Raw genomic sequence first — 14,495 nt, 5'->3', positions numbered from 1 at the left:
CTGCTTATTTGTATATATTGATATGAGTGAGATGTATGTGTACGCACACATGTGCATATATTCGGGTCAAGTCTTAAGCACTTACTATTGGGCACTTCATAGTATCAGTTAATCAGCACTATCGCATCATTATCACTAGTAACAGTACTACTAGTAGAATGTTATAGCTACTGAGAGCTTATCATGTGATCTCTGCAGGCTAAGCATTTTTCCCAACCATACCTTAGGATGCATGACTATGTAGTTGATATCATGCTTTTAACAAGGAAACGATGGAAGCTCAGAAAGGTTAAGTTACCTTCCTGAAGTCTTCCACAGCTCATAGGTGTCAGAGCTAGTGCTCAGATCTGGGCTGACCTGATCTCAGAAATCATTCTCCTAATCACCAGGCCAGTCTTGCTAAATTTACTATATGCCAGGCCCTTTGCTAGGTGCCCAGATTATAGACTTTAATAAGAATAATTCTTACCCTTAAGGAAAAGAGCCTGCTGTTGAGGCTAGCTAAGGTTTGCTGCTGTAACAGATACACCTGCACATCTGAGGGGCTTATTGCAGGGAAGATTTATTTCTCTCTCGTTGGATGTGTGACCATCCACGAGGAATGGGCACTCTATTCCTTGCAGTTATTCAAGACCCAGGCTCCTACCACTCTGTGGCTCCTAATTCTCACTATCAGACTTCCAAGGAACAGGAGGGCAAGGGTGTCATATATAGAATTTGTATCAGTTAAGTCTGGGAGTGGCCAGCAGTCCTTCCCCTTCCTGCTCTGTCCACCCTAACTCAGTCATGTGGCCATGCCTAACTGCCAACTTGGAAAAGGAGCCTAGCATGTCCCCAAGAAGGAGAAAAGAATGAGGTGTATTTGGAAAAGGCTTTTAAGAAGGAGAAATCCCTGCATTTTTTAATGTCAAAGGTGCAGAGAAGGATGGGACTGTCTGAACAGCTTTGTTTTTATCTCCTCGTCTGCCAGAAGTAGCAAGCTTAGTCTTTAAAAAGATGATGAAAAGAAAATAAAATGACTCATAATGCTCACAAGTGCAGCACACATGCAGTGAAAAGAACAATGCTCCTGGTGGCGTTAGGGGTTTGAGTTCACATCTTGGCCCTACCAGGGGAAAACATTTCTTACCCTCTCTGTGCCTCGGCTCCCTCCTTGGTAAAATGGAGATAATAGCACCCTGCCACATGGGGTTGCATGAAAGTGAGAGGCAAGAAGACCGGTGAAATGTCTGGCACATGCCATGCCAGTGTCACCGCCCTGCCCTGGCAGCAGCAAGAAGCTCTTCCAAAGTCTCTCTAGCTGCTCTCAGCACCCTGCACTACTTTTATGGGAGTATATGCTAGATCTTCTTTCAATTTCTCCCATACTGAGTCACCTCAATCATCAAAAGGCACATGCTTAAATGCTCACCAAACTATGTAATCAACTATTTTCCTTTTTAAAAATTTTCTATTGCCTTAAAAAAAAATAGGTAGCTTGGCCAATAATTTTAGAAGTGATCAACAAATGGGGCATCTGGGTGGTTCAGTAGGTTAAGCAATTGTCTTCATCTCAGGTTTTGATCCTGGGGTTCCTCTCCCTCTGTACCCCTGCCCTGCCCCATCCCCGGCTTATGCTTGCTCTCATACTCTCTCTCAAATCTTTAAAAACAAAAAGTGATCATAGAATATTCATACTTTTATTATTTTAACAGACATGATTTGTTAAATGGTGGCTTACCAGGAGGCATTATTCAAAGAACTTTACATGCAATATCTCTTCTGGCCTAACAACCAACCCACAGTCTGGATCCTATTATTATCCCCACTTGGATATTAGCCAAGAACATGGAGTTTTGGTCCGTCTTGTCCACTGTTCAACTCTCAGCACCTATGACAGTGCTTGTCATGCAGCAAAGACTCAAAAGTTTGTGGGATGGATGGGTAGCCTTCCCATTTCCAGGAACAATAGGCTTGGCAAACTTAATGTGACTTGCCAAAGATACCTAACAGTAAGTATTCAAGCTACATCCAAATCCGGGTCTTTCTGGCCCCACACTACATTCTGAAGAGTAGAAAATGTTAGCCAAAGCAGGAGTTGGACCTTAGGGATTCAAAAGGAAGTGATCTCACAAACCCGTGACACATTTGATTGATCTAAATACACTTTGCTCAATTTCCACTTAAAGAGATTTTGTTCCCTGAAAATGTAGAGATAGGGAAAATGAAGATTGCCACCGTGGCCCGAATGGTGACTTTGAATATGACCAGCAAGGTGACTGAGCCCACCATCTGGATTTTGTGGGGTTGCCTCTGGGGCTTAGAGGTTCCTGAGATGCTCAGGACTTTCAGGATGATCTTGGCACAGCTCTGCCCTCCTGGAGCCTGTCTCTTCTTCTGTAAAGCAAGCCACTTGGAAGGGGTGATTTCCGAACCCTTCAGCGGGTTATGTTTAGGCAGTATTTTAAAATCTTCACTTAGGAAGGCACTTGATGGGATGAGCACTGGGCATTATACTATATGTTGGCAAATTGAATTTAAATTTTAAAAATGTGAAAAAATAATAATAATAATAATAGAATCTTGGGATCCCAGTCTCAGGGGCTGTGAAATAGACCATGGGGCAAGACTGTTGAAGAAATGGCGTTGTGTATACTCCTGGCAGAGAGCAGCTTTTCCATAAATGGGCAGCACTGTTACTATTCCTGTTCTAACCATCTGTAGTCCTTTCCTAAGTTCTTTTGAATATATTGGAGAAACAGTGCCACAACTATATATACTTCATATTTTCTAAACCTCAGGCAGTCCAGGTATCTGGAGAGTCATTTCCCCCATGGGTCCCCTCCCTGTTGGGCTGACCTCAGATTTCTTTACCTTTGCTGCTTAGCTTGGGAAGTGCTTAGGAAGATGGGAGCCCAGTCTTGGTGTAGCCCTCCTGTACTGACCAGTCCCTCTAGCTCTTCCCTGCGGGCCTTAGGCAGCCCTTCTATTCTCACTTCTCCCTGAATGGCCTCTGAAAGAAAGTTAGCTTAACCATGTTTGTTTCTGTCTTTTCTTGTTTTGTCAACACACCATTGAGAAGGAAATGCAAACCTGAGCCTTGATTAGACATCTCCCTTGTGCAGATTTACTTTGATTTTCAATTCAGTACATTGGTGTTGGCGCTAGGGCACAGGTTTCCTGCCACTGAAAGATCCTAGAGCCAGTTTGGCACTGGCCAGAGTCCCGAAAGGGATGTGCAGCCACAAGTGATGTTGCCTTTCTGGGAAGAGATGGAGTGTCACTCCCCCCTCCACCTGTTTCTCCCACTACTTAGCTACTTAAGAACAGCACTCTGAACCTAAAGGCAGCTAGGAACTTGGCAACTTACCAAGGGTGCTAGGATATCCTACTCACTAGGAGAGAGTTCCAGGCTTGGAAGGAGCCTGGACCTGTGTGTGTACATGCATGCACACACCCATACTTCCTGGAAGACAGGAACCAGGATTCTAGCCCTGAACCTCACATCAAGCTGTGTGACACTGGATGGGCAATTTACCTCTCTGAGCTTTATTACCTCATATATGGGTAAAATAAAACTGTGGTGTCTTGACCAAATCTAGTCTTTGAACTGCACTTTTTCACATGTATAATAAGATCAGTTGTAGTTAAGGGAGTGAGCATTTGAAGTATCAATCTTGACATCTCATTCTGTGTGTGATCTTGGGCATATGATTTAACCTCTCTGGGCTTTAGTTTCTCTATGTGTATCTGTCTTCTGGGGTTATTGTGAATATTACATGAAAATGTAACAGAAAACATTTAAATTGTCCTTCTCGGGCAGCCCTGATGGCTCAGCGGTTTAGCGCTGGAGACCCGGGATCAAGTCCCATGTCAAGCTCCCTTCTCCCTCTGCCTGTGTCTCTGCCTCTCTCTTTCTCTCTCTCTGTATGTCTCTCATGAATAAATAAATAAAATCTTTTTAAAAAATAAATTTAAAAATAAATAAATTCTCCTTCTCCCTTTCCTTTTTCTTTTTCCTCATCTCCCTCCTTTCCTTCCATCTTTGCCTTCACCGTCTTCTTTTCTTCCTCATCTCTCCTCCTCTTCCAATATCATTATCATCATTGCTATCATCTCACCATGAGGTCAAATTCAATTATGTCCCTGAGAGTGCTGCGTTGTCTATAAAATGTCACAAATACTGAAATAGCTATGATCTTATAGGTAGGCTTACCTTCCGTGAAACTATGTCAGCGTGTGTGTGTGTGTGTGTGTGTGTGTGTGTTCAACCTTTTACATTTGCTCCCTAGAGGAGTATGGCTGTCGGGCAGGTCAAATGCTGTGTGTCAAGGCATGCGGTGAGCAAAATGAGTTTGCCTGTGGATGGGGGATCCAGCCGGAGGAGTTAGGCAGCCCAGCAGGAGTGGGAGGGAGTCAGGAAGAACACCTCAATGATGGCTTAAGAAACTTACAAATAAAGCTGAGATTCCTAATGTTTAATTTCAAGTGACTGAACATTAACATTTAATTAACTCCTGACTGCTAAACCAATATTAAATCTCGGCAGAGGCTGGTGGCATCTCTTAAGTATTAGCAGCCAAGAGGCTGCAATCCTATCGTGGCGACATAAAGCAAGATGGAAGCTCACACGTCACATGGGATCCCAGTGTTCACATCCCCTGCATGTGCCTTTAGGCACATATCCATTCTCCTCCATCTGGCTCTTGGAAAACCAAGAGGAATCACATGCAAACTGATATACCTTGCTTCAAACTCCAGCTCTACTTTTCCCTGCTTGTATGACTATTGATCAAGCTTCACAAATTATCTGATCTCAGTTTCATACTTGGAGGATGGGAAAAGTAATCCCTACCTTTGTTGTGTTGTGTCTGCAGATCAGTGGCAGTGGATATGAAACACCTAACAAAAGACCTAACCCATTGTTACAGACATCACGTTTGTGCCCTGCCCACCCCCTAAAGTCATATGCCGAAATGCATATGCACTTGTATGGTATCAGGAGGTAGGGATTTTAAGAGGCAATTAGGTCTAGATGAGATTGTGAAGTTGGAGCCTGGATGATGGAATATTGTCCTTGTAAGAAGAGAAAAGACTAGAGCTCCCTCCCCTCTATCTGTTCTCTGCCATATGAGGACACAGCACAAAGATGGCCATCTGCAATCCAGGAAGCATATCCTCAACCGACTCCAGGTCTGCCAGCACCTTGATCTTAAGGCTTCCCAGCTTCCAGAATTGTGAGAAATAACTGTTTGTTGTGGAAACCAACTCACCTATGGTACTTTTGTTTTAGTAGCACAAATTGATTGAGACATCTGTAAATGCAAGATAGGATTCTACTTCAGTTTTATTTCCCTTCTCTCTCCTTTTCACTCACTATGCCCAATTACACTGAGCTGCTCAGTTCCTATTAAGGGCCAAGATCTATTCTACTTTGTCATTTTCAACATGTTTTCCCCTTAGCTTGGAATTCTTTTCCTTCCCCATTCCCTGGCCATTTTTCTTGTGAGTCTCAGCACCAGTGCCACTTTTCAAGAAATTTTTTTCTGGCACTCTACATAGATCAGTTTCCTCCATTAGATATGTCTATACTTCCCTCATTACATCTGATTTTAAGCCTAGAAGATACACAGTTCCATTTTTTTCCTTCTGCATATGTCCAAGGGAAAAGCATTTGCTTCTTTTCATTGCCTTCCAAAACTATTAGAGCCTCACAATCTCTCTCGCATCCTCTAATGAGTGAGTTGTTTTGTTTACTCTCCAGTGACAGGTCTGACAACACTCACCACTTGCATCAATAATCCCCCCCCCCTTTTCAGAGAACTTTGGCAGTGCATTTGGTTTTTCACGTTTGCATAGGGATGAGCAGTGCATTCTAGATGGCCATAGGGGGTATTGCAGTTTGGCTCAGTTTGTTGAGAGAAGAGTTTTATATCTATGAAGGCATGGTTAGGCTTTGGTGAGCTGTCATGGATGGTCATAATCTGCCCAAAGGCTGTGGTCAGGAACAGTGAGCCCACCAGCATCTGGGACAGGATTCTAAAATACAAAGCTGGGGATCCCTGGGTGACGCAGCGGTTTGGCGCCTGCCTTTGGCCCAGGGCGCGATCCTGGAGACCCGGGATCGAGTCCCACGTCGGGCTCCCGGTGCATGGAGCCTGCTTCTCCCTCTGCCTGTGTCTCTGCCTCTCTCTCTCTCTCTCTGTGTGTGACTATCATAAATAAATAAAAATTAAAAAAAAAAAAAAAACAACGCTGTTGCAGCCAACATGGGGTAGGTTTCAGGACATAGAAGATGCAAACCTGCTGGGGAAAGGTTGCCCCTTTCCCCAAGAATAAAATCAGTGTTGGGTTGGTCCATCTAGCATCAGTAACCTCATCAATACACGTTGATTGTCTACAGCAGACAGTGGATAAATGTATGATGTAATCAGTGGTCTCAAAGAGTATTCTATTGGGTCAGAGATAAGAAGAGAAGAGGCAGTGGTGCCACGGATTAGGTTTCAAAGATGAGCTAGGATGGGGCTAGAGAGTCAGATCCCAGGGGTGAAGCAGGGCTGAAGCAGATGGTGTCTCCATATTCTGAGGATGTTGATGAGGAGGAGGATGACAGTGACGACCACAATGGCCTTTTATGACCACTGATTCTGTTCTAGCTATTTTACTGAGGATTTTATACATCAACACTTATTTGGTACTTTTATTCTATAGGAGAGACACTAATATTAACTTCATTTTACAGATGAAGAAACTGAGGTACAGAGAGGTTAAGTAATTTATGGTCATCCAGCTAGCAAGAGGCAATGCCAAGATTTAAACTCAGCTATTTGACTCCAGACCTGGTATGCTCCATCTCTGTTATCTTTTTCTGTTTCTTATTTCCAGATTAACATCTGTATGGGCCTCTCATCATTCTTCAGTTATTCACTCATTCAATAAATATTTATTCAGTATCTACTATGTGTCAATGCCCAAGGTCTCTACCCTTCTGCAGGTTACAATTAAACACATACATACATAAAATAATTATAGAAGATTATAGAGTCTAGTAACTACCATAAAGAAACTGTGATAAAGAATCTCTTGAGGAGGTTGGTGGGGTCACCTTTATTTAGGGAGTTCGAGAAAGGGGAACTTTATAGTGGTGACATTTATGCCGAGACCTGAAGTATAAGAGGAAGCATTCATGCAAGAAGCCTGTAAGAGAACATTGTCATTTCCCCATCTCTCTTCATTTTACCCCCCTCTGGGTGGGGGAGGGTAAAAATTATATGTTGGGCTTTCATTAATGGTGTAGACTTTCAGGACATATTTGGGGCAGGCAGTCTCAGAAAGGTAGCTGTGTACATCCAGTTCGTGGGACCTTCTTGTGAGTACTCCTGTGAAGGTACCCTCTGCTGCTCCATTTCTGCTCTTCCTATAACTGAGGACATATTTTCTTGTTGTCTTGGTCATGTTTGGCTTCCAAACCTTTATTTAGATGGCTCCCCATGGTGGCTCAACTCTGGGTCATTGGGGACCAATTATGAAGCTGTCCTCTTCTCTTATTCACTGCTGAGCACAGCCATACACTGACGCAGAAAATCCTAAATCCAATTAAGTGTTATTTGCTTGAAATATTTGAAAGAGCCAGCTTGGCCCATCTTCAAATATTTTGTTAGCTAATCAAAGCCAGATTGCGGTCAGAGGCCATATCTAAATTTATTAGGAAAATTAATAGACCATTTAGATTTTATTGGAATTAAGCTAAAATACGATAAGCAGCCACACCAGCAGATAGTCATTAATTATTACACTGACCTGTATGATGGGCTCATAATGAAATATTGACTTCTAGGTAAGTCATGAGGCCTTAGGACAAGCAGGACAAGTTCTAGAAGGGCATCCTCACTCCATCTGCTTGAGGTTAATTAGATGGGACACAATAGAAGAGGCTTTCAGTAAAAGCACAGTGTATATTCTTTCAAGCAGCATTTATTGTGCATATACTGTGTGCAAGTCCCTGAGAATACATAGAATGGACAGCCTGGGTTTAAATACTGGTTCTATTCATAGCTGTGTGACTTTGGACATGTTACTTCATTCACTTCTCTGAATCTCCATTTCCTCATCTGAAAATAGGGATAAATGTGACCTTGCAGGTTGATGTGAGAAGTCATGGAAAAGATGATGTCCCTGTATATATAGATGTCCCTAAGATTATGGTTGTCCTTAGTAATACTGCAAATAAGACAGATTTTCCCCTCAGATAATTTAAGCAACAACTTATGATATAGCTGAGCCTGGATGCAATGTTGATTTCTCCCCATTGCTGTGCCACCTACCTGATAGCTAGGGTCAGAGAAGGCTTTGGTGAGATGTTTGAGCTCCATTTCAAAGGGTGAAAGGAAAACAAAAACAAAAAAACAAACCAACAACAAAGGGTGAAAGGGTTTGCTTCCCAGGTGACCCAGGAAGATGTGAGACTTCCAGGTAGACACAGCAAAGGCATGAAAGGTTGAACAAATTGATGATTCCTGGAACTTTACAGAGTTTGGCATGATAAGGTAGAGGCATCTTCATTACAGTATTATTAGGACAAGAATTGGAAGCTGGGTATTATACGCCAGGTCACTCACTTTATGCTTTTCTCCATGAAATGTGCATATATCAAATATTACTTATAAAGATGACTGCTGTTTCCTTTTTTACTTTTGTTGGATGTTCTGTTTTGCCCAATGGATGGAGGCAGAAAGAAGATCTTAAGTTTTGCCACCGTCAAAATCATGATCAAGGTGTCTGAGCTCTGAGGTTTCTCCTGGGTACCTGCTCTGTGTGGGCATGGCATAAATTCCTTTAGGGTCTGTGTGGGTATGGCCTGGAGGTTCAGTCCACTGCCTGAGTCAGACCTGGATTTAAGTTCAGCTCTGCTGCTTACTTTCTGTGGGACCTTGGGTGAGCCTCTCTGAACCTCAGATTCTTCATCTGCAAAAGGGAGGTTTCCAACAGCTACTCCATTGGGCTGTGGTCAGGATCATTGAAAAAAAAAATCAAACAATATATATATAGCTCTTAGTATAATCTCTCAGTATATCTACATATTCAACAAATGTTAGTTCCCAGAATAAAATGTGGTATGTTTAATTTTTTTAAATTAATTAAAAAAATAAGTAGGGGGAATGTTGCTATATATGGGTGTTCTGTTTCATGTACTAAATATACATCTGGCTTCAGAAAATGAATATGCATTTTTCCAAAGATGTATATTCATGTCCCATTTCTTCTATTAAGTATATATGCCTGTTATATGTATATAATTATATAAATATATAAGCTTGAATATATAGATACGTATCCTACTTATACCCTGAGAGAAATACATACGTAGGGAGAGTAGATATAGGAAGCTGTAAAATATGTTGGGTCATTCCAGGAAAAATGGAAAATGTGCTGAGGGTATGGGCGCCAGACTAACCCTATGGCCACACATGATGATTTGAGTCCAACAGTGTGCAGTTGGATTTGGGATTAGTCGAATGTGCTGGGGGAACTTGATCACAGAGTCCATCTCATTTCTCTTAGGTAACAATGTCCATTATAATGGGCATTGAACAAGGCAATAAGAAGTGAAAAGCAAACTAGGGCGGGACATCCTGCGACTAGGACTTGAGGGAATAAAGACAGAGGGAGCTTGTGCCTTTGTGTTGTGAATAGACTGCCCGTTGTCCTCAATATGCCCTCGGGCTATGGCCAGGGTGCAGAGAGAGCAGGATTTCTTGCTAGGCAGTGGCAAGAGCTCCAGGGAGTAAATAAAGTGCCCATCTGCCCTGGTAAAGAGCTTGTGGGAAGTGTGGTGAAATGGGTGTGACCCCAGTGACTCAGGGCTTTATAGTGGCATATTACCTAGTTTCACCATGACTTTGCCAACACATAAAGGAGGGAAAAATTAAATCTTATTACCACTGCATTATTGTTTTTATTACATGGAATGTGACCAGGGTTTCTGTTCTCATTTGAGACTTCTCGAATAGCAAACAGGGCCACATGGCCACCCAAGCAAGGAGGACTTCCTGCTGCCATTAGGTCCCTTTCCAGAGACAAAAGTATGGACAGGCTTCTCTGCTTGAATGGATTGAAGGGCATGGAAAGGAAATAAACGCAGGGAAGTAAACTATTGTTGAAAAACACCTTGTGGGATCCCTGGGTGGCGCAGCGGTTTAGCGCCTGCCTTTGGCCCAGGGCGCGATCCTGGGGATCCAGGATAAAATCCCATGTCGGGCTTCCGGTGCATGGAGCCTGCTTCTCCCTCTGCCTGTGTCTCTGCCTCTCTCTTTGTGTGACTATCATAAATAAATAAAAATTTTTAAAAAAAGAAAAAGAAAAAAGAAAAACACCTTGCCACATGAGGACAAATGGAGTTTAGCCTATTAGATTTGGTATAGAGTCACTGAGAAGTCTCTAAGGGGGAGGCATAAATGCTTGGGTGAGATGGACAGTGAGGATATTCCACACAAGGGATTGTCTGATACAGGATTGCTGATTTTGATAAAGACACAAATGAGTTAAAAATAGTCTGGTCCAGAGTATGGACGGAAGCAGGCTTCCAGGTTCTTGGGCGCATGTGTGACAGAAATGCAGTGGGGCATTTTAATTAGATCCCTTTACCAGAACTCCTGACCTTCTGTGTAGCACATTAATGTATTTTACTAATTATAAATGCAATTAAAAAGTACTGAAATAAAATTAGGCTGATCTATCTAATTTACATTAAGCACTTTCAAATTATGCAGATTTTAAAGTCTCTCTCTCTCTCTGTCTCTCTTTTTTTCAATTTGGGTTTCAGGGTAAAATTGTCTGCATTAAAACAGCTGGAAAACAACCTTGTAGGAAAACAAATTTCTTTTCTGTGATTATTCTCAGTGTGCGAGTTAATTTTCGAGGCAGTAATATACTTAGCTGGCATCGAACAGTGACTCATAAAGCAGAAGACATATGCGTCTGAATGCAGGCATGGGAACAGAGGTCCGTGGGGGGATTGAGTGTGGTTTGGTTACTTTGGGGAATGAGGTTGAAAGGCTAACTAGGCAAAAAAATACTGATGTGATGGCCGCTAAACAGTTGAGATTTACAAAGAGTGAGATGTAATGGCAGGCATAATGTGCAGTTGATAGAGATGAACCATCTGGTGAGTTTATCCAACAACACAGGATTTTTTTTTTCTCCTTTATGCTGACAGGCAAAGAGAGTGATCTGGGTGATGAAATTATTGCCTAGCATTATTAAAAAATCAGGACGCTCAATTTTGCTGCCTATGGAAGTTACGTATGCAGAGCAGCTATATATTAGGTGGGGAAATGGAGCATAAAGGAGAGTAGATGGCTAGAGCTGGACATTCTCTCCCCAGCGGCTGGCTGTGTATGCTTTCTCTTGGGGCTGGGGAGAGAACCACTGTTCAGCTTGGGTCTGCTGGAGGCTGCGTTGGCCCAAGAGGAGACCTTGACGGGGCCTCTTTACAGATTAAATCTGATCCGCAGGCTCCCTGGAAGCAGAGATGTAATAAGCTCTTCTCCCGAGTTGCATATAAGCTCCTTAAAACGTTCCTAGCGTGATGTAACTCCCCTTTGCGTGGTGCACTCAATTTTATTTGCAGCCCAAACTTTGTCCTTTGAGCTCCCCATCAAAAGGAGGCCTAAAATAATCCCCCAAATTGGAGCTGTTGAGCTTAAGCAGGGAGAAGATTTGGAAAGTCCTTTCTCCTCTTCCCCACCCCCTTTTTGACATTAAAGGAGCCTTTCTACTCAGATCCAGGGAACCAGTCTTACCTACTCTGACATGGAAGCCTTGGTGAGTGCTGGTTTCTGATCATCGTCCCCCAGAAGAGGGTTGAGTAGTAGGACATTCAGGTGCAGGAGATAAGGCTCCTTGTGTTTGGAGATCTCTCACTTTTCCACTCCCAGGGAGAGTGATTCTTTGCCCTTCCACTTTCCAAGCCATAAATTGGTACAGCAAGTACTGCTGATGGAGATACTTGTTGATTCACGCAAAGAAAGTATCAAGATCTTTCTCTCCCAGAGGAGCATGTCTCGACCCATGTGGATGACCAGATGCTAAATTAGAGTTATATCCTAGGGTTTTTCTCTTCTTCTTGTCTTTCTCCCACCAAAAACCAAAACAAAAAACTTACCCCCCACTCTTTCATTCCCATTCCACAATACCCCCTGAGGACCTTGGCATCAAGTGAAACTCCCATCACTCTTTTGGCCCCACACTTGGTCCTTTGACAAACACAGCTCCTGGAGGTCCTTTGTCCTATTTTATCCTGTCACCAGCTGTGGGGCCTTTAGAAAATTTCTGAATTTCCCCTAGCTTCTGGTTTTGATAACAATACCACTTTCTCTGTAGGGTTACAGTATTACAATGACATCATGAACACAAAGCACATGCATCATGCTCAACATTCGTTCTCTCACTTTTCAAATGATTATGGAGAGTCTCCTCTGTGCCAGGTGCTGTTCAGTCCTGATGTATTGTGGTTAATGAATGCACATCATGCATGCCTCTGCATGGATGTGGGCATTGATTAAGCACTTGATGAAATGGGGCTGAATTTGTAAAGTGCTAGAATTCTACAAATAGCTGTAGGGCTCCTACTGTATTTAGGACACCAAATTAGATGCAGAAGGAGTAGACCACATTGAATATGATGTGTTATTTGCCTCCTTGCTTGCCTCTCCAGGATCTTGTTCCACTATGATTACATTGCTTACATGTTTTGAGACTTCAGAAAGCCTTTTTAGTTTCTCTCTTGGTCTTCTGTCTCCCCTCTTATAATTCCCATCAGTAATCAAACTTATACGCTTCTTTGTATACTGCTTCATGTCTGGGATGACTTGCCTATCCCAACTCATCCAACTCATGCCTTTCCTGATTATCTTTAAAAACCCAGCTCAGAAGTTTCCTCTGGACGGTCCTATTCCCAGCACTTACAGATGATCTGCTGCTGTATCTATTCTCCCTGAGGTCATATTACCCAAGTACATGTCTGTTTCTCTGTCTAGACTGAGAGCTCCTTGAGGTCAAGGTTCTCTGTCCAATTCATGTTGGTATTCTTCATGACTACACTATTGTCTGGAATTGAGTAATTGCTCAAATACCAGTTGAGTGAAAAAACAAATGCATAAATTAATGCATGATTAGATGAATGCATGGACAGAGAGAAAGAGATAAATATTTATGCATGAATGGATGGATGGATGGACAGATGGACAAGTGAATTAATAGAGTAAATGTATAGACTTGGTTTACTGGTGAAAATGATGAAGTATTTGCCAGTAATCCAAAGGGCTTTAGTTAGTGAAACACCAAAGCAGAGCTATCCTGTCCATTGGTAGGATTTAAACCCTGAGGACCGGGAGTCTCCAAGGTATTTCCTGAGCTAATAAATCTCAGGACAAATGAATGTGTTCCTGTATGCTGTGGACTCGAGGTAGTAATTGCACTCTCTCTGGCTCAAGGGGAAGCCTGTCCTCTGTGTGCTGCATTGCCCCTCCTCACCCCTACTCTGCCCTTCCTTCCTCTCCATGTGTGCTGTTGTAGCCAAATCCTAATTAATTATGGTGGCCTTTCAGTAAGCTGGGCCTGGACACCAGGGTTTTCTCTGCTGCCATGGCTGCTGCTGCCCTAGCTTCCTGCCAAGCTCACCCCCCCAGACAAACATACTTAGCAGGTGTTTTCCTCACATTAATAATCAGAATTGACACATTCTAAATGAGGGCCTCCTTGTTGTGCAGGGCAGCTCTGATGGATATGTGGGGGAATTGACGGCCCCTGAGAAATGTTTTTGCCATTACCAGCATTTCTCTGACAGGTTTTTAATAGTCCCACTAAAACTGCAGTATATTGGAAAATTTTGTAGATGAAGTGCAAAGGGCTGCTATGACTTGGAGGCTCTGGGGTGGAAAAATACCATTTGGGGAACACTGAGTTCCTGGAATAATGGTGCTCTTAGAAGAAGCTGATCTGGTATTGGGTCGGGCTGGAAGCTGAGGAGGAGGCAAGTGGGCCAAGGGCCTCTAAGGAAACCGGGAGTGCTAGTGGCACCAAGCAGTGATTCCTTGGAACCAAGCTCAGAACCTCAACCATGACTGAGGGCCTGGAGTTGAGGTAAACCCTGGGTTGGAGAGAGTCAAACAGGATAGGTTCATTCGTTCATTCTTCATTCATTCATTCACTAAGCACTCATTTACCTCCAGGTCATCTGTCACAAATATAAATGAGACTCCTAAATTCAAAATTCCCTTGACTCATTTATGGCCTTGAGGTATTGATGCAGATTTGAAGCCCAAGCTTCATTTCCTTATCTCTAACATGAAACTAATAATGCTTGGGGTTTTTTTGTTTGTTTTTGTTTTTTTTTTTAAGAGTTGTATATGAGGATTGGAGATCAAATACATTAGACTCTGTGTGGGTCAGGGTCCCTGCCAGAAATAGATGACATGTACTAATGGAAAAATTGTGAGTTTAGTATAGGCTTACTT

General features: G+C 42.7%; 1 protein-coding gene across 9 annotated transcripts in view; it reads left to right on the top strand.

Moving 5' to 3' along the window:
• Positions 1–14,495, top strand: part of RBFOX1 (RNA binding fox-1 homolog 1) — a 2,027,925-nt gene that overhangs the window by 431,856 nt on the left and 1,581,574 nt on the right. The window lies entirely within an intron of this gene.

The sequence above is a fragment of the Vulpes vulpes genome, chromosome 3 (assembly GCF_048418805.1).
Source record: "Vulpes vulpes isolate BD-2025 chromosome 3, VulVul3, whole genome shotgun sequence".
Lineage (NCBI taxonomy): Eukaryota > Metazoa > Chordata > Mammalia > Carnivora > Canidae > Vulpes > Vulpes vulpes.
The sequence above is the reverse complement of the archived record's forward strand: the minus strand, read 5'-3'. Positions and strand labels throughout refer to the sequence as shown.